The sequence below is a fragment of the Zophobas morio genome, unplaced genomic scaffold (genome assembly GCF_036711695.1).
Source record: "Zophobas morio isolate AGI-343-1 ecotype UQ-CSIRO unplaced genomic scaffold, CSIRO_AGI_Zmor_V1 ptg000012l, whole genome shotgun sequence".
Classification (NCBI taxonomy): domain Eukaryota; kingdom Metazoa; phylum Arthropoda; class Insecta; order Coleoptera; family Tenebrionidae; genus Zophobas; species Zophobas morio.
In genome coordinates this window covers 442,970-468,531 of record NW_026972117.1, presented here as the reverse complement: position 1 = coordinate 468,531, position 25,562 = coordinate 442,970, and the positions used below count along the sequence as shown (strand labels likewise).

The 25,562-nt window shown below is 44.5% G+C and overlaps 1 protein-coding gene across 6 annotated transcripts in view; it reads right to left on the bottom strand.

The window, feature by feature from the left end:
* LOC135127503 (Krueppel-like factor 6) overlaps positions 1-25,562 on the bottom strand; it is a 192,083-nt gene that overhangs the window by 58,410 nt on the left and 108,111 nt on the right. The window contains exon 1 of one of the 6 annotated variants that reach the window (XM_064053934.1): positions 17,774-17,850. The exons of the other annotated variants lie outside the window; for them this stretch is intronic. The gene's annotated coding sequence lies outside the window, so the exon portion shown is untranslated. Of the gene's footprint in view, positions 1-17,773; positions 17,851-25,562 lie in introns of those variants that run through there. 6 annotated transcript variants of the gene reach the window in all.

The following is a 25,562-nucleotide window of genomic DNA, read 5'->3' as shown; positions in this document are numbered from 1 at the left end:
GTCACGTGACCGAAGCCGAGAGGCGTCGAACGTTAATGCCGCGGACCTGCGAAATCTACGCCGTAAATCTCGGTTCGGAATATCAGGGTGCCCCGGATCGATCTCATCGTCCTCGACTGGCAATGTACATTCGAAGAAGTTTTTTCGCCCGTCTAGACGCCGCAATCTTTCGGATTATGCAACTCGTTCCTCCAGGTGTAAACGCCGCGCCGCACAGAAGGGGGCGAACAAAGAGCGAGCCTCGGTCAAGACAAGTTTGCTTAGCTTACGGGTTGTTAAACTCACGTAAAACAATTTCTTAGGCAATCCGGCCTGGACTTCATTAATTAACACGTTTCCCACTAAGGAATGAGGGTTATTGTGCGTAGAGCCACTAACCGTAAAGCGGCGATTAAACTGTAGGGGTGGCGCCTTCCGCTCCGAGGGGCCTTATTCCATCCAGAATTCCACGTCATGCTGATAAGGTGAAGTGGTCTGGCTATAATAAACATTATTTCCAACTTAACTATCACGGTAATGATCAATCAAACACGTCGTTCCGCACTAAGCCGAATCCATATTGGCGACACACGCGGAGGAGACCCCTCCGGATTAAAATGTATCGCACTGATTATTGGGGTTATCACCGTTTTATGGAAGAATCGTGCTTTTCCGCGGTAAACAAGACCCGACGAACTAAAGCCGCAGACGCTGAGAACCTGCGGGACGCCCGCTATACACTTCTCCGTTTACCTAAGTACTACTAATGCGTTACCGCGAGCGAACCTTACCGATGCGAAGAGCAAAAAACGGCAGTTACGTACGGCGTGTCATCATCAAATACCGATAAAGTTCAGCATAATGGAAAAATCGAACGTAGTGCGTCATTCAGATGCATGAAAATAGAGGATTTATTGCATCGAGGTTTGGAAAACCCACACAAAAGATGGAAGTGTAAAGTTTTTACGTTGCCAACCTGATTCGTTAGCGTGATGGCACAGAATCGAGGAGCCGCTTGTCCCCCGAAAATTTTACAAGAAACTGCCGTTCGACCTAAACAACAAACAAATCTTTGCACCTCACTCGTTCCGGTGGCGGCGCTCCTCGACGATATCCTCACCTCTTTCTGTGTCGGTTAACCGTCGTCTCGACGTTATTACGGAGATAATCCAACTAGGCCCGGCGTGTGTGTCGTGATATTTTATTCAAACACTGCGAAAAGCATCGTTCGTCAGTGATTACGCGGCTTAAAAGGGTTCCCGGTAGGGAAAAGGTAATTCGGGTCATTTCCGAGGAGCTCTCTCGGCTCCCAATTACTTACCCTGAAAGGAGCATCCAGCTCCTTGTATCATCGTGGCCGCACGCCGAAACCGCCAAGAATTAGATTAGCGGACTTTTCTAATGCCGGGCGCACTTGTGCGGTAGGTAGGTACGTGACGTGAAATTCTTTCGTCCATACGTAAAAATTTAATGGACCCGGCGCCTCCGCCATAATGGATGTATAATTAAAACAGGCCCGGAGCCAATTAAGCAACCGAACCGAATCGTGTACTGGATTCATTACGGCCGAAACATGGGCCGGCTCGAGTAAATTTCGGCGCGGGGGACAATCAGCGCGTTTCCAGAATGAGCCGGACGCCGGAATCTGATTAACGAATTACGCCAACTTATTGCGAGGGGAATAAACCGGATTATTATTTGCGGGTCCGGAACGGCACATGTGCAGTTGCCAATTTTCGCATTACTGCTTGTAACAAGATAATAAATACGGCATTGACTGCCGCGTTAATTAGCCACCGGGCTGACTTTGACCGAGCAGAGTTGCGAGCTAACAACGGGCGAACCCACAATGGTACCGCGCTGCCGCAAAAACAAAATATCCAAAGGTTGCTGTTATCATTCTGCTTCAATAAACAATGAAATAACGCGTAATTTGAACAGCTGCAAAATATTTGCATTGTTTAAATTTTAATTAATTCACCGCCGCATCAGATTTCTGATGCCGAAATTAAATTATTGATGGGAGCAGTGGCGCGTGGAACACGTTCCGGGCTGCAGGTGGCGATGCGGCATTTTTTTTTCGGAGCTCGCTTTGCGAAAATATTTTTTTATTTCGCGCGGAAGGGCGCCATCTGAAATTCAAATTTTTAATTTTTGCGCCACGAACGGAAATTTACGATGACGACGAATTGGTAGTCTCGTGATACACGCAAGGAGCGAACGATGTGCACCTCCTGGTAAAGATTATTATTATTACTTCACACTGATCATCAAACAGCACTCCCAAATCTTTAAAATGACCAGCTCTAGTTAGCGAAACATGACCAATTTTGTAGTCATACATTTGAGTATTCGTTTTTTTAGAAAACGAAACGACGCGACAGTTATCAACGCTTTAGATTTTAACAATTCTCTAAGGTCCACTCTGTAACGATGTCTATAGCATGTTGTAGTTTTTTGCAGTCATCTATATTGTTGTTGGTAAAATACATTTTTAGGTCATCTGTATGTAATAAATGATGGTCATTTAATATTTTTAACAGATCATATACTAAAAATAACAGTGGGCTGAAGACTGTGCCTTGTGGAACTCCTGATAATTATTTAAATAATAGTGATTAAAGTCCCCTGCATTATACATATTGATACTTGTGTATAAGATTTGAACAAAAAACAGTAAGCAAGTTATTAGAAAGTCCAAAATTATCCAGCTTATCAACAAGTTTTAAATTGTGTATCCGATCGAAGGCCTTGGAAAGATCCATATGGACTACGTCACATAGACTAGATAATTATTATTATCGGTTAAGCACTGCAAAACCCCACAGCTCCATCTAAGAAATGTGGTAATTTGGTCCACAATCTTTTCGGCAAGTTAAATAGTCATCATGACGACCAATAATTTTATTGCATTTTTGACACTTTATGGCCATTATTTGAATAGACTGTGAACATAAAAGTATCGACAAAAAGAGAAAAATAAATGAAACGTTATTCGTAAAACTGCGGCCAGAATATAACGTAAAGGACTAGCGCCACAAGGACGTTAGCACAACAAATTGATGGTGAAGAAAAAGTAAATTCTTCTTCTAATCACGGAGCACTCACAAAACGCGTTATTACTCACGTACGAACACAAATATTAATACAAGTAATACAAATTGTAGCATTATCTGAGACATTTATTTCATTCTTCTGAAAGTGGCGTATCTCCCGAATTTCGCTTTAAAGCCGAAACGGTCGAACAATACTCTCCGAATAAAAACACTTTCAATTCAGATTTCATTTCGCCATTCTCGGAGAGTCAACGAATGAAATTAAAATTCTTATATCTTCAAAACGAATATCAAGCGAAAGGGAGTAAGCGGCTACATATGAGGCATAATTCCTCCCTTCCGGTATTTAATTTCGACGTTTCAACTTTTGACGATACTGCGGAGCGGGATTTACGCTAAAACAAGACGAAAAGAAGCTCGCGAAAGGCAGGAGCTATTTTACAGGATAACGTGATGAGTTATTAGCGTAACGCGAAGCTCAAAATTGGAAACGAAAAAAAAAATAATAATAAATATCTGGACGACGTTCAACTAATTCCGATTATAAATCAACGTACAACAGTAAATACAGGTTGATTTATTGGAGGTTGTACAAACAAACGGTCGGGTTTGTACGCATCTGCGGGTGCTGTCGAACGGTTTAATCATGTGTTGAATTGTTCCGCGAGGTAGATGCGCCGATCGAATTCGGCTCTCGGTCGGTTCGCCGGTATGCGCTTCGAATATTCCTCAACAGGTACCGCCGAAGAAAAAGTTGAATGTTAAAACGCGTCGTCTTCGAGTAGCCGCAACCCGACCGACCCTCTGATCAAACAAGAATTCTAAAATAAAGAAAACCAAAGTCATTCCATTTCCAGCGGCGGTGGCAAATTCCGGGGAGAGTTTGATCCGTTTCCGAGCTTGCGACCCCTTGACCCTCCGCCAATAAAACGCACTACTCCGGCTTAGACGTCACATCAAAATTTTAACCTCGCCTTCCCTCTCCGGACACGGATCTGGTAAAAACCCTCGTCACGACGTCGCTTTCGGCTGTCGTTTCTGTTTCGAGGTTGTATCGAAGGACGTGAAGCCGACTTCCACGGGGCGAAGAGGTAGTTTATAGGCCTACTGAGACGTGGACGTGTCGGTGTCACGCGGCTGTTTCTATTTACGTGCCAAACTCCGGGCCGGGACGCCCCAAAGCTCCGGGGAGTTTCGGCGGGGTTGTTGTTGTTTGGTTGCGAAGCGCAAGGCTTTTACGGCCTCTTTTAATATGGATGGAAGTCTCGTCGAGCAGGATTAAGTAATCAATATATGTATGTACTTTCTTTTTTTGTACATATTGTATAACGATATTTTCAAACTTTCCCGGAGTGTTACACAATCAGATCGCGTCGGTTCCGCGGAGGGGCCTGGAACGCATCTAGATTTACAACCTGAATTCGGAGTCCTTCAGGACTCATTTAGTAGCTCGAATCCGACAGGAAAACTCGCGCTCAACTCGGAAACATCAAGTTTTGCATGCTTCCTCTGACACGATGTAAACAATTCTTGAGCAACTTCCTCGAGTCTTCTGTTCCCTGCATTTAACGATAATTTCTGCTCTTCGCGAGATCGTGGAAGATATTTTTAATCCGAGTAAACAAGCCGAATCTTGTAAGCGTGGAATGCTTTCGAATGTCTTATAAATAACTCGTCGTGGTTATTTTTAATAGGTTTTAGCACCAAAAAGGGGCTTTGCGTCAATTCGTCCTCTCTTGAAAACTTCAATTACTTCCATTATTATCGGAGACGACACGTCAAATCGGCTCTCCGGGCAAAGTTTGATAGATGTAACGTGGGGCTCTTTCCCAAGAATTCCCATTAATTCAAAATCGGCGGAAAAACGTCTGCAGCAAGGTTGAAAAGTTGAAAATTTCCAAATTAGACGTCCTCCTAGCGCCAACTTTAATAATGCAGATTCTCGAATGTCACGTGTTAAATCGATGAAATTCCAATTTAACGTCCAATTTCATTAGTTCCCTTCCATATTATTTTATGTTGAGAAAATGCGAAAATGGTCCGCCGGAGGTGCGGCAAGTGTAGAAACTTTTCAAATTTACGAATCCTTGATTTATTTCGGGGCTGACAGGAGGTTGGTTTATTAGCTGAGCCGATAGAAGCTGTCGTTGCCAGATCTTCTTGTCGTCTACTTTGCTCTGACACCCTTCTCGATATTCCCCTCTGAAGTTCTTTCAACTGGAAAACAGCTAATGCAGCGGCCGCGCCAAAATCCACACACGCGACCCAATTTCGGTGCATCCGACACTCCTCCAACTTTCTAGCGATTGCTTTTTTCAGCGAGTTTCTCCGGTCGAGAGAAACAAACAGTCGTAATTAAGAAGTCTCGGATACGTGCTCGGCGTTATGATTGTGCTCTTCGCCAACTGAATTCGAGCTCCATTAGAGAGATAACAGCAGCTTCGACGCATTATTTATTAAATCCCGCCTGGAAGTTGAGCGATAATTGCGCGAAATGAGCTTGCACCGGTGGTTCGGGGGCCTCCCCTGGCTCCGGTCGCGGATAACACTTTTGATTGATATCTTGTTCCGACGTGTTTACGTCGTTGTCCCACAACAACCCCGAACTCGGTCCAGAACTTTGGAGGACCCGCCGCCTGAGCGTGATTTATGCCACGATAATGTCTCTTTCGACGAGTGCATAAAATCCTTTTAAGTCTCTCAGGCGGTAATGATACAGTTATTTTTACACTAGCGATATAAAACATGAGCGCCATAAATTGTTTCACTTTAGTTCGACCAGTAGGTAGGTACGTGGAAAACAGTTTATTACCGTCGTTATTGTTCCATCGGAGTTGGACAGAGAGCTCGCGTAAGCCCGCTATTTGTCGCTGTTCACACGAACGACACACAAAATTTTAGTCACATTTAAAATTTTTCTCTTTGGGCTCGAGCTGGGACCCTTGTCACATAAAAGTGGTCTCATTTTTACAAACAGGGCTCTGGCTGGGTGCAACCGTGGTACTGGAACTTGGAAACTGTATGGGTTGGTGTTATCTTGGACGACGATATTTTTTATGATTTTTCTATTGACACTAATGGCTGGTATTTTCTAAAGCACCAACATGTATTCAAAGAGAATTGGTGGAAGCACACAGCTCTGTCTCACACCTATTTTGATATTTATCGATTTACATGAGGGACCTTCAACCCTCGTTGTTGCCTTCTGTTGTGAGTTCAGTTCTTAATGATGCGATAATCACTTTTATCAATGCCCATTGCTTCCAAAGCCCTTAATCATCGGTCATCTTGCCATCTGTTGAAACCTTATTCTAATCGATAAAGGGAAGAATTAATGCGTCTTATCGAATACATTGTACATAATCATAATGTGAAAAATTCTTACGGTGACGATGGTAGGAGAAGCTAGGATCAGCACTATCGGAGGTCCCACCTTTGGACGTTCTTCGTACTGTCCGGAGGCGATCAAACAAAGAAACGATTTCGGTCGGCCGTTTCCTCTAATTTTCGTGTTTAGCGCCACCCCTCAGGATCCTTAAGACGTGTCGCCTTTGCGTCGTATTTTTGCCGCAGCGTATAATAACGCGACCCTCAAGGTTTACGACCGTCGCGCTACATACCGAACTGATCTAATGCACTTTCAATGTACCAGCGAAAGTGGTAGTCTTGGCTATTACTCTGGCAACGGTGCCGTTAGCGTAATCATGCCGCTTCGACCAATTTGGAAAGCGGAGGTTCGGAATGCGCCTCAACTGCCATTACGCTTCCCGGTAATGTCTGTGCCTCATTCCGAGACGCAACATCGGTAAAACACTACTCCGCTTATCCCGACAGCATCAGTTCTTCTATCTGTGCTCACGCACAATTAGATCGGCCAGAATTCCGACTTAATCTCCGCTTAGTCCAATTGGAGCGCGTTAGGCTTTATGGGACGAAAAACTTCCCGGATTCGTTTGTCGTTATGATAAGTGGTAGTGCGGATCTAGGAATCTTATTGTGTCCTTTCTCATTGCCGTAACAAAAATGGAGTGCGGTTTTTGCCCGTCTGAGCCAGCCGAGCGAGGAGAGTCGTCGCGGTGGTCTAAAAGCGCAGCGAAACCTCTCGGTACACGAGAATATTCTCTGAGCCATCTTCGGCGCGTCTCGGAGGAAATGGCGTGTCCGGAAAAACGAAATCGAATATAATCCGAGACATTCCGCTAAGAGAGGCGTTTGCATGACCTCAGACTCGGGCAGGGGCGGACTGGCCGGCGCTAACTTGAAGCTGGGCCCCTTGGAGTCATAATTAAAAGTTCGATGGATTTTCCATTAGGTCATCTCTATCAGAATCAGAAACGATGAGAACACTGTGTTTTTTAATAATTTCTTTGAGTTTCGTGACATACGAAAATAGCATCATTTGTTTGGGATCTTTGTCCTGCGATTTGCAGATTTAGCTTCTTGTTGTCTTTTCTTTTCTGGGCCCCGGAATTATATTTAGCTTTATTAATTTTGATTTTATAAGCACCAAAAACGAGCCAACAAGCAGCAATTTCGACTGTTCTTGGCGATAAAAATCTGAGATTGAATAATACTTAGGGGAAGGGGGCCTAAAGCGGGCATAGAGCCTAAAGCGGGCACTCTCTTTAGTTTTGGCGTTTCAAAAGATGGTGCGCCCTAACCGCGTGGACATAGTGCATCCCCCCCCGCATACTTCACATCAGTCGCCCGGGCCTCCTGAGAGTACCCAATTATGTGCTGTAATAAATAAATAATTTTCACATGATTTTGAAAAATATTGCAAAGTGTGTCACATCTGTTTTTTTCTATGTTTGTGATTTTTAAGCTAAGAATGAAATTCGTTAATCAATTTGTGTTTATTCGGCTACCATAAGGTAGCAGTTAACTGCCACTTGTCGCATCATTTTGAGTTTAGATGTTGTTTGCAATTTTAATTGTCGAAATGGGCAAAGCGGGCAGGGCAAAGCGGGCACTTGTCCGGTTTGTCCTTCTAGTGTATTTACTAAATATCTATAGTTGTTTCGAAAAGAAGAACAAAGGCAATGTGGAGTCTGTGAAACAAATTATAAAAGAAGAACTTGCTGAAGATAAAACGAAGTCTAAGAAGTGAAAAAACCAAAAAGAAAAATACGAGATATATCGCTTTAAAAGAATTATATTTCGAATTACCAAACGTCAATCCAGGGGACCTTCATATTTATATTGATATCTAGTCTACAGTTTTTACAAAAAAAAAAAATTATAAAGTTGAGCAACTTTTACATCACACTTTAATCGGCACATTGATGCATTTTTTGACGAAGTGCTGAAGAGGTTTGCATTTTGAGATAGAAGGTCCTCTGGGGAAAAGTGTCAGCTTTTTTTTGATACCATTTATAATTCTAAAAAAATCCATGACTGAGGTAAATAACTCTCGAAAAGTCAAAATCTATTAAAATGAGCTTACTTAACTTCTGGTTTGGTTGCAGACTTCAGTATTTCTAAAATGCAATTCCGGAAACCCCGACAATGTTTTCAATGTATTTAGTATAGAGCGAAACCGAACCAGACGCCAACCTTAACCATTGCCTGGTTTGCCCTAGCTGAATGCCCGCTTTAGGCCTCCCCGTAGGGCAAAGCGGGCAGTTGTAAAGATTTAGTTATCTGCTTCTAACTTTTTTTTTAATAAACTTTCTTCAATTTTAGTTATGCATCATTGAAAAGGGTTAAATCAAGCATTATAATATAAAAATTTAAAGGATCTAGATTATCCATAAACTACTTTTTTTAATATTTTTCCTTATGGTGCCCGCTTTGGGCCCTCTTCCCCTACTTAAACAGCGTTCAGCAATAATTAGAGAATCGCACTAGGAATCGCGACATATGAGCAGCGAGTTTGTCTAAATTATCCAGAAAAGATTTTTTTGCTTTCCGTTTCGCCAGTCAGCAAATGGTATGTGTTACTATCATTTTCCAGGAATTTAAATTAATCGAAACGAAGTCGCACACATTTGAAATGGCTTTTTTGAAGTTTTTTTTTCCTTGGTAAAAAAGTCTTGAAGCTTGGGGCCCGGCACCCCCGTCCAGTCCGCCTCTGGAGTCCGGGCGCACAGGAAAAAGGATGGCATGTTTTCACAGTCAGTGGCGCGCGGCGCGTTTTCGCGAAAGGGGAAATCAAAGAGCGATAGAGGGGTTCGAGAAGTCTACTTGAATAAACATGGGCAAAGACAGACGACCGTGGGAGCCGACGCGGCTGTTCCGTCAGGCAAGACGACCGACAGCTCGCAAACGGAAACTGTTGCCTAATTACCGGAAAGCATCTCCTAAATCGGAAACGTTTACACTTGTTATTCTGCGAGTTTGTCGATGGCGACGCCGCCGCCATACGCGTCGATATTTCCGGAAGAACAACGACGACTTCTTAACGTGTTAATTGAGGAGGCGGCTCGAGAGCGACTTCTCACTGCCAAATTGCATAACGGTCCTGATTGCTCCATTTACGTGCCGCCGGTACACGTGAAAGGAAGCGTTCCTTTTGTCGGAATTAAATTCGAGACTCGCGTATGAACGTTTTGATTACGTACACAAAGTAGCTTTCCGATTCCCGGAGGATGCGTCGGAAAGAACAGCGACGCCACGATTTACGGCGCGCCATCTAAACAGAGCGCGGCGGGAAAACCGGGCCGAAAATCGTATTCATCAAAAATTTAACCTCCTTGTCATAAAAACGTGTATTGTCGGCGACGACGAATAAATACGTAATTCGAAATGATGTCAGCGCGTAATGAAAAGTTAAGTCGGAGCGAGTCGACGACAAAAAGCTGCTGCTTTATTCAGATTCCGCAGTTATTTTTTCATGCGGGGTGCGATTAACGCGTTTAATGCGCAACCGGTCTCACTAGCGTTCGCTTAAGTCGCGTTTCGGCTTTGCCCCCCGAACTTTAAATGCTCTACTAACCGGATATTTGTTACTTTAAAATTGAAACGTAAAACTACGATGTTGGAGAAATATTTGTCACAAATTTGGGTGGCTTGAGGCTGCTTTAAGAAAAACTTATAAAATATGCAAGGCTTCCTGCATTTCACGTGTAATTTGTTTTTGTTAACATCAGTGACGCTTGAAAAGTTAAGGGTTGTGTGTTGCGTTCGCATTTTTCAAGTTTCATTATTTCTCATGAAACACCCCGAATAGAAGAAAATTCGGTGGGGATGCAACCAGTAAAACGGGAGTCGACCGCACCGTCCCGTTTTCACAATTAACGGGCGGTTAATTTAAAAATTCCCCCGCGGTCAAATAAAGAACGAAAAAATGTTTTTCGTAATTTAAAAATATATATAAACAAATCGTTATTGAGTTCGGCCGGCGGCTGTTTTTTTGAGTTTCCGACTGTGGGAGTAACGTAAAATAATGGCAGATAATTGCACCGGGATAATTAGCTTTTTTTTTCTAATTAACCCGACGCAAACACCGAGCCCCGATTAGAGCTCCACTTCGGCTTCGGCGGCGGCGGCGTCGTCCTCCCTCGCTGCAAGTGGGCGAAGTCAAAATCAAAATCCGACAAAGGGAGAAACGGCACTTAAAACTCACGGACTGTCTGTAATTTATAAATGGGAGCGGATGACGAGAAGTAAGTGAATTACAAGACGGATTCCCGCCGGATTTGCTATATTTTAATTAGGTAAAATGTAGCTGCAACGTCCCGCCGGCATTAAGGGCCAATTACATTACCAAGCGGCTGCCTTTGAGATATAAAACTGGATTAAATAACGATCATCTCGCCGGTATAGATCCGAGCGTGTCCTGCACAGTTCACTACGTCGGAGTTTTATGATCGCGGCGGGGACTACCCGGTGAGTCGTCGGCGTCTGCACCGCTGCGGCCTTCCATTATTATCGTTCCTGCACATCATCGGTCCGTCGATACCGGCGAGCAGGAATCCGAGAAATTCGGCAATTTGTCACCGAACGGGATGCCGGCTCGCGCTAAGCGGGGCCCGACACCTGGACGGGGCGAATCGATCCTCGGGATAGGTTTTTTTTTCGACCGCTAATTCCCTCTCCGGATCAAACAATGCGTTTAGCGCAAACGTCTTCAGAAAGCTCGATCTTTGTTGGCGCCCCCCCGCCGAACGCAAAACCGCCTTTGTCGCGGACAATGCGATCCGATCGGCGGCGACCCTTCGAAATCCTGCCCGCTCCCGAATCGCAGGATCGTCGCGTGTTATTGAATGGTGCCGCGGTTGAATGGATGACGTCACCAGGTGAAAGTGCAACCGGGTCGACGTTGTCACGAACGTTGTGTTCCGTGCAGTGAACCGTAGTAGTGTGCAAGTTGACAGCAGCAGCCGTCCATGACTCCGACGGCCATTACCAGACTGCTAATGACGCGAGCGCAAGATTTTCGGAAGCGAGGGCATTGTCCTTGCACAATCGAACCAGCCCGGCACCCATGAATATTTGATCGAAAAACGAGGAAACGGGCCAGTTTTCATCAGGTGACAGATTGCGCCAAGACAAAAGGTGTAACTACCTGGGAAAAGGCCTTAATTAAGCCGTGCTATTAGCTCAAACAAGTTGCGATTCTGTGCCGGCTCCGCATAAGGGTGTGTATAATTTCGTTAGTAATCCGGCGCGGACCGCCGACCAGACCCGCAAGTGCACTCAAATTAAATTTGATGGCTTGGTCGCTACGGCGCTTCTGTCATATGCGATATTTCCCTCAGGTCTACTGCGTATATGTAGATTAAATATGCATGGGGTGGCGTATGTGTGCCAGACACCATGTGCCGACGGATCTACCTGGACGGGGCTTTCGACGCGACGCTCGAGGCGTTCGGTGCATCGGATCGTGCTTTTCTCGCAGGACGTCCTCGTCGCAGGTGGCATCAGGAACAAGTGTCCGCGTCCGACCGGAGGCTCGTCCTAATTGAACAAGCTGGCGGAATTGCGCTCACGAAGAACCGCACTTTTATTACGACCAGTCGGTGCAATTGGCTCTCACAGAGTTTCGAATACATTTTCGGATTGTATGTAATACCTCCATTATTAGACGGAGAGCTAGAAACATCCGAAAGCACATGATTTTATCAAGGGAACATCTGAGCGTATTTCCTCAGTTTCAAACATATCAGTGTCAGAATTAATTTAAATAGTCCAGAGATCGTTCTGACGTCGCTAAGCATTTGCCAGATGTGATATATTTCATTTTCAAAATTTCGTATTTCTGTTAACAAAATTTGGAGTAAAGAAATAAATGCAATTAATTAACTTCAATTTTCTTTTTAAGTAGTTAAATTGTTGTACGAAAGATAGTTGGCGCCCTTGGACAATTAAAAGCCTAGTAATCATTTTGATCAGGTGTTTTCGAATATTGCTAGCTTTTAGACTATACTAACAGACTCCTTGTAACGAAATTTTAAATAATAACCGGCCACAACTTTCTCTATATATATACAGGAGGAGCGGTTTATTTTACTAACTCATCATCATTTTAACACAAAAACCATGTTTGTGTCGGAGACGTTGCTTTTATCGTATCTCACTTCCTACAAAAGAAGTCGACGATGTTTGTCCCACAATATATAGAGTTTCGCAATCTGAAAGCACTGGCTAAAATCGCCTTCCGAAATCTCCACAAATAAGTGAGATATTTATTTTAAAAGACACCTGATCACAAAGTTCACCCACATTTGAAGATTTGCAATGCGCTGTTGCCACAAATACCATAAGCTTAAACGTCGTTGGAGAGTTATGATAACAAGGTCCGGTATGTCGTTTGACCTTCACATTGTGAGGGTATAAAAGTTATAACTAAGTGCATTGTCTATGAACTATGTAACTATCAATTTCAATAAAAAAAAACTATAGCCTTATAAACAGAAAACCGAAATAGATTTCTTCTGTTTTAAACAAAACGTTCATATTCACTATTCATATTAGATTTCAATTTATATTCTGATGTTGTACAATCACAGCCAAAACTAATGTCCGCCGCCCGCGACCTTGGACTTCCGAAATTATTAAATTGTTGCAAAGTTCTATCAATTTTCCGCACTCCACCAAATATAAACAAGTGTATTTTTGTAACATAATGAGTTTGAATCATAGACAGTGGCGGAGTATGGGTGCTTAGGATTAGAGTACGATGCGTTATACCATTTATTTACTATCACAATTTTAAATTGGTTTTCGTACAATATTAAAGAAATAGGCGAAATTTCATAAGTCCCATATTGGTTTTTCTAGTTCGAATTCTACCACTACAAATTTTCTAAGAATCTTCGAAGGCATTTGAAAAATTTATATACCTACATCTCAGTGCTCTTCTTACACTGTTACTGGTATTACTTATCTACATATATTTATTTTAATTTATAGAGGTCATCACACATAACAATTAGAAAAATCAAAATTTGCAATTCTTCAAAGAGAAAGTTATGTGTTATCTACCATCAAAAACGTACCTACGTATTTTTTTAATTTCGGTAAATGCCAATGATATTTTCTGTAGTTTACACCTCTGGCACACTCGGGGCGGCGGTCATTAGTTTTGACACGACTGGACATTTTCTGCTTTTATTTGCACCCAAAATTTGCACAAATGTGTTGTAAATTGTCCTGTCGTTGACTATTATGACACATTCCCGGGTTGGACGGTCGAAACTCCTTATAGACTCCTTTTAACGTTGTCAGTCCTTTTCGACAAGAAGTTGTCCAACCGGCAAGACGTCTCCGTCCTGGTCAATCAAGGCCGTCTCCGCTAACGAATCCTCTGCGGCGGTTGATTAAAGTGTTCCGCAAAGCTCGCGTCTCGTAGCTGTTTATTTTCGCGTCATATTGCAGGCCGGTGCAACGGCATTAGCGCTAATATTGTTTAATCAGCGCTGTCCATATTTAGTTCGTGCGCTGGTCCGCGATTAGGCAACACCATGTATCACATCGACTTGCCGCAAATAACTCAATTATACGTAATTGAATCTGCATTAATAACGGTCATGTTTATGCAATATGCTAGAGCAGGGCGCGCTCAATTGCCGAGATTTTCGGACGATTTTGCGAGAACAAGCTGCCGGAGCACTATGCCCTGATATCGCCTGCGGTGCTGTAAAACAGTCGGTTCTGGTCCAGTTTACAATCAAGAGACTTTGATTTACAGTTAGGTCGGGACAGTGTGTTTTACTTAGTCGATGGGGTTGGCTGCCCTGACCGCTGCATAGTTCTGATACTCGGCGCGGACCTTATTGATCTATGACGTTCTCGATAAAAGAACTCATTTGTTGTTCTGCGTTTTCCAGATAAAAAAAATCCATTTGTTTCCTTTTTGTCGGTCATTCTCTATCGTCTTCTCTCTTCCGAGAGCGTTGTTTATCCCGTCATGTCGGCGCAATTAGAGAGGCAATCTCAATTGCCGAAATCTGCTCGAACGGACACACGAGGGGAGGTGTTGTACCTACCCCCGCCGATCGATTCATTTTCGAGTGGAATTTTTAAATTGGCTTCCACTTATACAAACATCAGAAAAAAGAATGGCATTCCGTTCCACGTGTTGTTTAATTAAAATTCATTGTATCGGCGCATACCTGAAGCTCGTGACCGCTTTTCATCGCGATTCGCGCCTCCTCATCGCCTAAAAACTGCAACAGATGTTAAATCATAAGCCGCACCATGAATTATTTAGTTCATTACCGGAGCGGATCTCCTTAATGCACTTCCATTATCGCAAATCAACCCGTTCAGTTCTTTCGTTAACCGCACGCGAAACGAGAAAATTCTTCCTTTATTAAAGAAGATGCCGTCCGACCGACCGACCAGTTACAGGAGACACACATAAACCACCAAGCCCGAACACGAGGAAGTCGCTGCAGAAAATTAAAGTGAAAATATCGCGGCAACCAGACGCTGCAAATAACCGAAAAAAGAGAAAAGCGTGCTCGAGCTCACTTTAAAACAATACTTGCTGTGCTTCTTCCAATCTTCTCGAACTTCCACTACCTGGACGCGGCTAACGACGTTACAGGATGCGAACATAATTTCATTTTATTTGGAACGTTTGCGAGACGAGTGGAAAGAAAGCAGAACGGGGGGATGGCGTGTCTGGGGGTCGCTAGGCGGCTCGTACATTTTTGCCAAAATTTATTCCTCGTAAAATGACAATAAAAATTTATGGCCGAAAGTCTAAGTAAATTTTTAGTGTGCAGGGCCGCAAAGGCGGATATTTGCTTTTTTACTGATCAATAATTCTGTTACGGTTTGTCTTATTAAGGGGCAATGTAGGGTTTATGCGGTATAAAGCGGCCAGCTTTGTGGCACCGGCGATACAGGTCGCTGCAGCCAATCCGGACTCGGAAAGATAGCGCTTAACTGTCCGTCTTTTTGACAGACGCCTACTCGAAAATTACCGCACGGCACGTGGGTACACAGCAGACACTACGAGAATAGAGTACTCGTCGTATACAAGTTTTCGCGTTCCTGCTAGTTCGAACCATTTCCGCTCGAAAGTCCGGCCCTTCGTTCTTAAGGTGACCTCTGCCGCGGCGCCACTCACTCCCGTAATTACGCCTCCGTAATTGTTTTTCGACGCGGCCTCCCCAGATTAAAAAAGTTATCCCGCCGCGCTCCCGAATGTGTGCCCAGAGGATTGCCAATTCGATATATGGACCGTACTCGTGCCGTTTAATTCGTTCGGACGTCCTCCGCTAAAATCCCCAACAAAACAAAAAATAAATCACCCCCGGCCCGACACGATTTAGGTTCTCATCATCTCGGATCGAATCTATATTTCGGCGGTCGCAGATTCATCATCGCTAATTCGGTTGGTCAACTCGGCGCTCCGCTAATTCGACACGTCGGAATTTATTCGATGAAGAAGGCTACTTCCTAAATCCACGTATAAACTCCATTTTCCGTCACCTGACAAGTTCCGTAACATGTGTTGATAGAGTTAGAAGTTGGGGAGGGCACGTACCGGCCCGAGAACGGCGGAAAGAAATACGGCACTTGTTTTTACAGTCGAGGGTTTTATGTCCTGCGGCTGCGACCGAAGTGCGGCCGATGAGATTACAGTTTTCGAGTTAATGCGGACCTGAGGATTGCGTTAATTTGCATTTTTAGAATGCTGATACGGAAACGGACAACGTTACAGGCTCGCGACAGGTTATTAGCCGTGTTGGGATGTTTGCGGAAAGGATATTTTCGAAAAAAGAAAAGTCGTGACCACCGACCGACTGCAGGGGGGAGTGGTGACCATTTTCGAAGAAAATCGGCGCTAAAAGTCGAATTTTGGCGTCTCTCGTTACGCCACTGGTTCGCGCATGCGAAAAACGGACGGAAGGAGTGGATGTGTTTGTCCTGGTTGTTTATGGGAGCTTTTAGTATGCATGACTCGTGTTCCTCGGCCGCTGTACTGGAACATGTAAATGTGGTATCAATTTATTGCTTGTGCATTATATTGCTTCCATCGTACGGTGTGAGCCGGTATTACCTGATAGACTATAATAAAATTCATGTTCGTTCTTTGGCCATTCATCAGGGCCTTGGGCTTTTTGACATGCGAAAATTACGTTCGATTACGTAATTACACGCCGCAACGCAACTACGTTTTGAGCCTTTTTGCGTCGGCTCTCCGACAGGCAGACGTGTTGTTTGGAACTAACTGGACTGCACATAACGAACTACAATCATTAAGGGTGTGCAATCAGTCACATTGTTAAATAACTTTCAGTTAACTAACTATATTGTGGGCTTTATAATTAAGTTGGATGCGCTTCATTAGTCTGCATTTTTACAAACAAAGCTAAAATGCATTCGCGGAAACGAGAAAAACCTCGCAAGACAGGCGGTCGGTTTGCGCATTCGCTGGTGCTAACAAATGCAAAATGCAAGAGGAAGATAAAGTCAAAAAGATATCTTCATTATCATCGTGACTTTTCTAGTCTCGACGTAGGTATAGGTACGTAGGATCGGTGTCGCAGGAAACGAAATGCTGGTCCGAGTCGCAACTGGGGCAACTCACTCCACGTAGTCTTTTCTAAAACTGCTACCCTTTGCACCAAAACACGTCGGCTTTCAATTCCGCACGTTTCCGACGCGGGATGAGTTCCGCACAAGTGCTAAAACAATTTATTTCAAAAGCGCTACATCAAAGTGTGCATCCATCCACACGGGATAATTTATCAGTTAATTACTTTGTTATTGACGTTCATGATTCCATCATGTTGCTTGTCAATTTTGGGCGAACATAATAAATAACTCCAAATGACAGTAAATAAATACTGATGCGGACGGAGCGGCGATGCTGCGCCAGATAAAACTAATTATTATAATTTTTTACTTCGGAAGACCCAACCGCCGGGTTAAAAATTACCCGTCAAAAAATTATCGCATCAGCGCAAGTTAAAAAAGCGCCGGCCATAAATTCCAATAGAGACAACAACTGACCATTAATAAGTGTGAAAATAACGGAGTACCGCGGCTCGTAAGGCGAGATACGGCGATATTAATGAGGGCCGTAATGGCATCGTTTAGAAAGAGTTAAGGCGCGAGAAATGGAAAGTTTATGCGAAAATTTTAAGTGAGCGAAAGGCAATTATGTATTAAAAGAATACCGAACGACTCTTCCTCTCCGCGAGCCCCAAGAGGTGTCGAACGTATAAACAGTGCAAGGAAAGACCCAAAAGCGATTCCTGGAAGACACCCCTAATAATTTCGGACATTCCACTGAAGTACAATTTTAGACGCATAAATGTCAATCATTCAGATACCTTATTACGTCTCTTCGTGCATCACGAGCACTTTGACGAACCCCATGCTGGTCCTTCGGAGGTAGGTATGTACGTACCTGCAAAAGAAAACGTACAATCAGACTTTGGGCAACTACCCCGTTCGTCGGGAAACTCGTTATTCGCCTCGTCCGAACCCATGAATAAAACATTCGCAACAAAGTGTAAAACCGCACCAAACATAACAATTAACCTTCGAGGCACATTCATCATTGCGCAGCAGGAAACGTCCGCGCAAGTTAAGATAAATCTGAGGGCCGGTTCCCAAAAAGGGGCAACCCTTCCAATAAATGCAAATGCTTTGCGGTGTGACGAATTCACAAACGTTATGCAAACTACGGGCAGGGAAAATTTGTAAAAGTCGAAAACATCCCGATTCGGCAACAAAGCTGCGGCGGAGCTCTCTCGATAATTAATTTCTTTCTAAGTTGGTTTTAAAATTAGTTTCGAGCGAGGAGGTTGACCTCGAGCACTTGGATTTAGACTCTCGGGTTGAACAATCACGGAAAAGCTCAGATTAGAGGCAAACGGCACTCGGAGAGATGTTTTATTTCGCGGCAATAAAGACGCGCGATGGTTAATGGGAGTACATAGTTCGATTTGTCGGCGGACGAAGAGGGAGAGTTGTTAGAATAAGTTGTAAAAGTGTGCATGGACGGCAACGGATCTGACGGACGAGCGAACGAACGTCGTCGTCTTCCGTCGTACCGCAAAAAGTAAGTTCCCACACTTTCCCTCGCCACATCCAGAGTTTCTGGAATAGAGCAAGTTTTTATCGTAGGAAGGAATCCGCGTCTGCGGCTTAGCCCGAAACTTACGACCCAGTGAAGGCCTTTGATTTTGGCAAGTGTTCAAAAAACACAGCTAACTGCTTCTTCATTCACGTCCACTCGTGCGCACTAACGAAACTACGGCAACAAACACAGATTCCGATGTTATATACATAACGAATAAATAGAGAGAGCATTAGCGAGGAGAATATACGCCTCGTCGACCCCGGCACTGTTCGATTGTTTTAGTGTGCTTGTCGTCGCTTGCACTCGGAAGTTTTGTCTTTGCTTTTTCGACGTTGGTACCACCGGCGGTAATTGGCTCGGCAGCATGTGGAAAGCGTTTTAATTTCGCGATCGTTGTCTGCGTCCCCGTTTCCTTTACGAGGTACCAGTTTGCACGGCGTCGTATTCCTTCTTATCTTTTGCACCCAATAACTTTGAACTCCGCCATCAGCGAGCGCAGAATGTGTAAACAATAATTTAGCTCGGTAACGATTGTTTGACAAGCAAACAAGGGCTCACAGGTCGCCCGATTTGCGGCCAAATTTCTTTCATATTTAGTAATTAGGTATTATTTTAGTCGGCTGTCGGGCGGGCGGATTGATCACGTCGCGTTGCCGCCGCCGCCGGAGTTTCGAAGATCGATCGACGGGAGGTGGGATAATTGGGGAAGGTGGAGGTGAAATATGGCGATGAAATTGGAGCGCGATTCCTTTCATTGGACGCGCCAAGGGAGGTCCAGGAGAAGCCGCGAGAAGTGGAGTGACACGCGTAATGGGCCATTATGGACGCCGGAATGGGTTTACATATGTTCGGGTTTCAGGATCGGGGAAGGGCGGCGGAGGGGCCCACCCTGCCCAGACTCTCAAATTCGTCCTCGATACATTAACGGATAAGATCTGATTATGATCTCTTTTCGACGACGCAAAGTTTTCGTTATGCGTAAAATTGTCGTTAATTACACGTGAAATAAAATCTGATCGGAATCTCCTTCTAACGGCGCGCGCCGACGCTTGTCTGCCCGTTCGGAACGGGAGCGGTGACGGTAAGCGACCGTCGTCTGGAGGGGTTCTTCCAGCGTTTTAAGTGCACTTAACGGTGCCCACTGAAAGTTTTTATTGCGTCTTGGACCGGCCCGAGTTACAATATCTAATACTTTTTGCCAACAATAACGCGCTGCTCGGCACATCTGGCCGTCGCGCTATATATTAAAGGGGAGCATTTTTCTGGGCAGATTGCCCCGATATTACTGATGAAAATTGCATTCGGCGCTTTCATTGGCGGAAAGGCGATCGCTTTATCTAAATTACATTAAGAAAGTCTGGTATCAAGTCGGCACGATAATGAAACATTCTGGTTAAAACTCCCCAGTTGGTTTAAAGAAATTGAGGAGCATATTGCAGCGAGAAATGCTCTTGAAGTTTAAACGATATTCCAGTTAGCATTCGGGAATTTTAACGTTCTTAATCCTATTAACCGAGATGGAGGAATCCTCCCGGTCCCTTCCCGCTTCACGTTTCTCGGTTTAGTATGAATGACATTACAATTACAAGTTCAAGTATCTGGAATCCGATGGCGGGCGGGGTGATTAAATATCGGAGCTCAAAGTTACCACAGCGAGTGCTGCGGACCAGAGACGTAACGTCTAACGCCGCCCTCCGCAGACCGAGTAGGTCCTTTGGACGGCTGCAGGCTTGAAACTCGAACATATGTAAACTCATTTCGGCGGCGGTAATGGACCATTATGACTGTCTGTGCTAAAGACTCCTCTCGACTCTGCGACGGAGCGAGTTTCTGGCTTCTTCGACGGACCACCTGCAGAACGAAAGCCACAACGGCCTTTGACGGAACGAGTCGCGATCCAATTTCGGCGTCACATCCAGGTGTTGCATTAACAAAACGTGCATCGCATCCTCTGCAGGCTTAACCGCGCACCAACTCCCCATTCGCGTCTCTCATTATGACAAAACACATTCCCCATTAAACCGACATTCATTTTTATGGGACCTCGACAGAAATTTATTCAAATTAGCAAGCTGGAAATTCCATTAGAAACTTTTGTCGAGCCAGCAAAGTTTGAATGAAAAATTAGGATATATAGAAAAATAATGGCGAGATTCCCCGTCGCCTCCGTCACGCACGAGACGCCCTTTTTCGGATAGCCGCCTCCAGATTAGAGATTTAATTGGCAATACGCGAATCGCGTATGTTTTTATTCCCTCCTTTAATGTATTCGGGGAAATGTGCGAGCCATTATCGCCGCTCGGACTCGTACGCTCTTATAACGGCCCATCTGCGTCGCGGCACTTTCCAGAAATGGTCTGTGCGATGACATTTGTCCCCAAGAACGACGTTCATCTGTTGTCGGGGAAAGAAACTTCGTAACGAGTGTTTGAAAGAAGATGTTGCCCGACGTCATATGGACCGGGGCATGATTAGAAGCCATTCTCGACACGCGGCACGACTCCCGAACTAATAAAAAACGGATTCGTCATACGCAGGAGGACTGTGTGAGCGTCGTCGCGGTGGTCAGGGCGCGCGCGATTAACGCGAACCAAACCGCGAGGAAGCGACTCCATTACTTTATTAAACTCCATTTGGACCGGAGAAGACGAATCGCTAAAGTATGTATGCGGCTTCGAATTAGATTTCGTGTCCCGAAAGCCGAAGTACCTAGTCGACGGACCGAGAGCCCTGACGAATTTTTCGTTGCACATCCGCCCCCCTCCCGGTTGCGTTATTACGGAGCGTTTGTACGAGTCTGTGTGTATTCATTTTGCCGGTATTGATTGAAGTCGCGTCGCGAGTCCTCCGAGACCGCTGCCTCCAAGCGCCGCCGCCGACTTCGCAGAGACGTTTTCGGTTTGCCCGTCTTTGACGGTGTGCCCCCACAAACACAGTAAACATAACAAGGAGCCTCCGCCGAGTCTATCGTTCCCGAGATTGAGCCGAGCTTAACTCCGGAAAATTTTATGTGTGCTTTATGAGGACAGCGTTGATTTATATTCACACTCAATGGATCCGAAACATTTCCTCCCGACACGTGTGCGCGTCGTGAATAATTCGCGTCGATTCGCGCTTATTCTTATTTTGTTTCTGCGATACGTCGAAGATGATCCGATAAAAAATGTATCGGCGAGAGGGGGAATACTGCTTATTCTCTGATTGCTGACTTTGTTACGGGAGAAAGTTCCGATTGATTGGATCGTTTATCCGAAAATTGATTGCAATTAAGTTAGCAGAGCTCTTCGGCGGACTCTAATGAGTATTAAAAAATTCCATTACGTCGAGACGTTAATAATGTACCTTGTTTGGATGTCGGAGGGATCTTCGTCTTATGTATTGTTAAAATTTTCGCCCAACTTCTTTCTACGGTTCACGTTTATGGTTAGCAGCATCCTTGCGGACATTAAATAAACATTATTTCGTGCCTGGGTAGCAGGGGCGGCGGTGCAGATGGCGTCCAGAGTCGGTACATTATGCACGGGAATGTTTGTAGATGTGGCGTGTGTTAACAATACACTCGAATGGGACGTGGACCAGAATTATTCCGCCGATATGGATCCACAAGCTGCGGACCTAACGATCGTCACGCAATGCCGCCCCGGCGTCGTTTAACTTTAACGACACGACGATGATAAGATAAACGCGACCGCCGCCGTCTGACGCACAATGCGGACGCGATTGACCGCGCTCCTCTTTTTTCTCGCACGAAACCTAGAAATTCATCGTTCGAAGAGAGACGCTGTTCTGGCGGGCCATCATCAACTCCGGTCCAAAATCACATCTTGTTACACTGACGATACCTTAACTCCGGTCCAAACAGACACGAGCACACCCTATCGTAAACTTTGCATACATTTTACGTGTCCCATTCTAAAATTTCAATTTTGAAAAGAAACAAACTAGAAACCAAATAAAATTCGAACAAACAAATTTTGTAATTCCATGAATGCTAATATTGTTAAGGCGAGGGATTAAGCCACTCCAGGTATCGGCGTAACGAAATGTGACCTTGGACCGACGTCGACGATAACTTCCCGGACGACGACAAATCTGAATGAGCGTCACAAAAACTGGGCTGGACGTTCGCATCCTCGCCGTCCAGCTGGATCGTCGGCGTGCGTCCCGTCCGCAGCGGGTCCGGTCAGCTGTAACCGGAATGGCGGTCACGTGACCGAGGCTGATTGCCGGGTCCCGAGGAAAGTCTATCGGAGTCCCCGTTCGATTGTGGTGGCCATTGCCGACTCGATACATCCATAAATCAACACGCCGGGAAGCTGTTCGATGACCTCTGTCCTCCACGCCGCCGGAATATTTTAGGCGCTTCTTCGGGCTGCGCGCAAGCGACTGGGTTTCTGGCCGGTTTTCCGCGCGACAAAAACCAAACAACGCGGAAAACAACGCCGCCAGATTAGGCCGGTCGCGACTAATAGATCCGGAACGTATCGCTTAAAATATGGATGGCGAGGGCTTTGATAGGGGATTAAAATTGATTGTGATGGGAAATGTTATTTTGGCGTGCGGCGGTTTAGCGATTTGGGAATAATTGAAATATCAATTATGGAGCGGCGCAAGAAGTACAAGATGTCAGTGGGTCTGATTGCTGCGGCTCGTGTCATTTATCATTGCAGGATAGGAACTGACACATACAGGCTTGTTCTATTGTTGGGTATCGAACGCTCTGCCTGGAACATCTCGTTTTCATTAAGAGAGCATGCAAATGTTGCCGGTACGACACACACACACGGATATCTAAAGTGGTCTTTTCGAGGGCTTGTTGCGAACGTCGATCGATGCGAATGCACCGCGAGAACGACCAGAGACAATTGAAAAAAAAAAAAGAATCTTCGGAACCTCCGGGTTCCCGAGAGTCCGTCCGGAGGTTTGTTGAATCGATTAATGAAATGATGGATCGTGGGTCGCTAAAACACGCCGGCCCTCTGAAAAATTGCGCGACACTTCCAGGTCCCGCGGCCTTCGGGCCTTCGTGTCGCTCGTCGCAAGAAACAATAAATCTCGCTCGTCAATATACAAACGTTGTTTACGCAGTCCTCCGCGACATCAATAAGGGAAAATTATTATAAATGTGTTCTTCATCATTGAATCGCGTGCCATATATCAAAAGCACCGGGCGACTCCGGCCGCCTACCTGACAAACCCACTATCAGCCGCTCCGTTCGCGTCGATATGTGCAGCAATTTCCCTTGGTGCACAAGAGGAACAGAAATGAAGCTCAAAGCTTGATTTATTTAAACTCGTTTTGTTGCGATTCTTTCATAATCTCGTCCGCTCGCCTTCTACTCGATCAATCGAATTTGCTCTATTTCACGGCTCGTTATGGTCTATTTAATTTGGGAATCTCAAAAACGAACCCTTTGACGCTTTCGTCTGAGCTTCCGGTTTTGTTTAATTAGTGTCGGGCTTGTGTCTGATGTTTCGTCGTCCGGATACAATAAGCTCGATAATTTTTTATCTATAGTAATAAAGGGGTAAAGCGCCTGCATTAAAGGAGCTTTAGATTGAAAGCGGATTTCGGCCGCTTGTCGAGAACCCTTTTTTACACAACGATTCCCAGGAATTAGTGGAGGAATTTATAAAAATGCCACAAAGAAATGGGAAAGATAATTTAGACTTAGCATTAGTAAAAGGCGTCAGGGGATTATCACGTTTTAAAGATTTATGGGAACGGAATGTGGATATCAGGGGATTTTAGGTTTTATTTATGCCCGCTGTGACGAACGCGGATACAAAGGAAGCTCTTCGTGCTCCACGTGTAGTTAAAACTCGAGCTTTCGCACTTTTACCGCCACCTTTAATCCTTAATTAACTGCCCAAGTTAGACAGCATTCATCGCTTTAAAATATTTTTATGGCGGAATAAAGCCGTCTTTTACTTAAAAAGTTCAATTCTTTCGTTTAGCTCGCGCGCTCTGAATTTTTTAAGGTAGCAAGCAAATTCGGTCGTCGCTAGTTAGTCCCACTTTTCCGGCTATTTCGTCCCAGAGACAAATAAATTCGGTCTAAATTATTACCCTGCTGAACGTAAATAATGCAATGAGTTTATCTGCGAGTCGGGCCGGGATCTGCCCAGAATCCTCGATGGCGGCGGCACTCGAACGGAGGTCATCATCCTTCACACTTCCTGAACACGATCCTGACTTGATGCATACGACCGAACGCCGCGGATCGACGTTAATAAAACGTATTATTTCGTGCGCCACGGGTCGCTAAAACGTCTCATTATGGTCGCCCTACTAAACTTTACTTTATTACGGGATATAAGGTACCCAAAAAACTACTTACAACAACTAAAACACAATAAAACACAATTTACCAACACAATAACAAAACTAATTTATCATTAATTTAAACAAAAACTCAAAAAATAACATTTCGTAGCGATCGTCTAAAATGTTGCGTTGGTACTCCATAATGATGTTACAGCAATGAGAACACGAAAGTCTCTACCAGAACTGAAAATTACAAAATCTGACATGCCTAGCTCCGAATCCTTTATGTCTTTGTTCAACCAAGTTGCCACCAAAACCAAGACAGCATAATTACTGGACAACACATTTAACTAACTTTAAATCTGATAATTTTGTCCTAAAATTATTAATAATTATCGGAAATCCCTTAATACATTTTATTACTAAACGAACCAAGAATTTCGACACTAATCCCTCTAATAGTAAAAACTGTGGACGACTCCGATTATTCGTATTTTGTGATCGCTGTATAAATAAATATTGGTCGAACGGTTGTTTGACTTAACGCACGAAATGCAAACACCGGCTCTGTAATGTTGATTTAAGATATTTAGACAGTCTCATTAAATATTCTTCGATTATCGGCAGCGGTGCGATACAGCTGTGGCGTGACGATTTCCTAATCAAAATACCCCGAGGAAATCCAGAGTTTGGGAGCGTATGCAATCGACGATATACATCTACAAATCTCCGCCGTACAATACATACAGATGAGGCGATAAAGGCT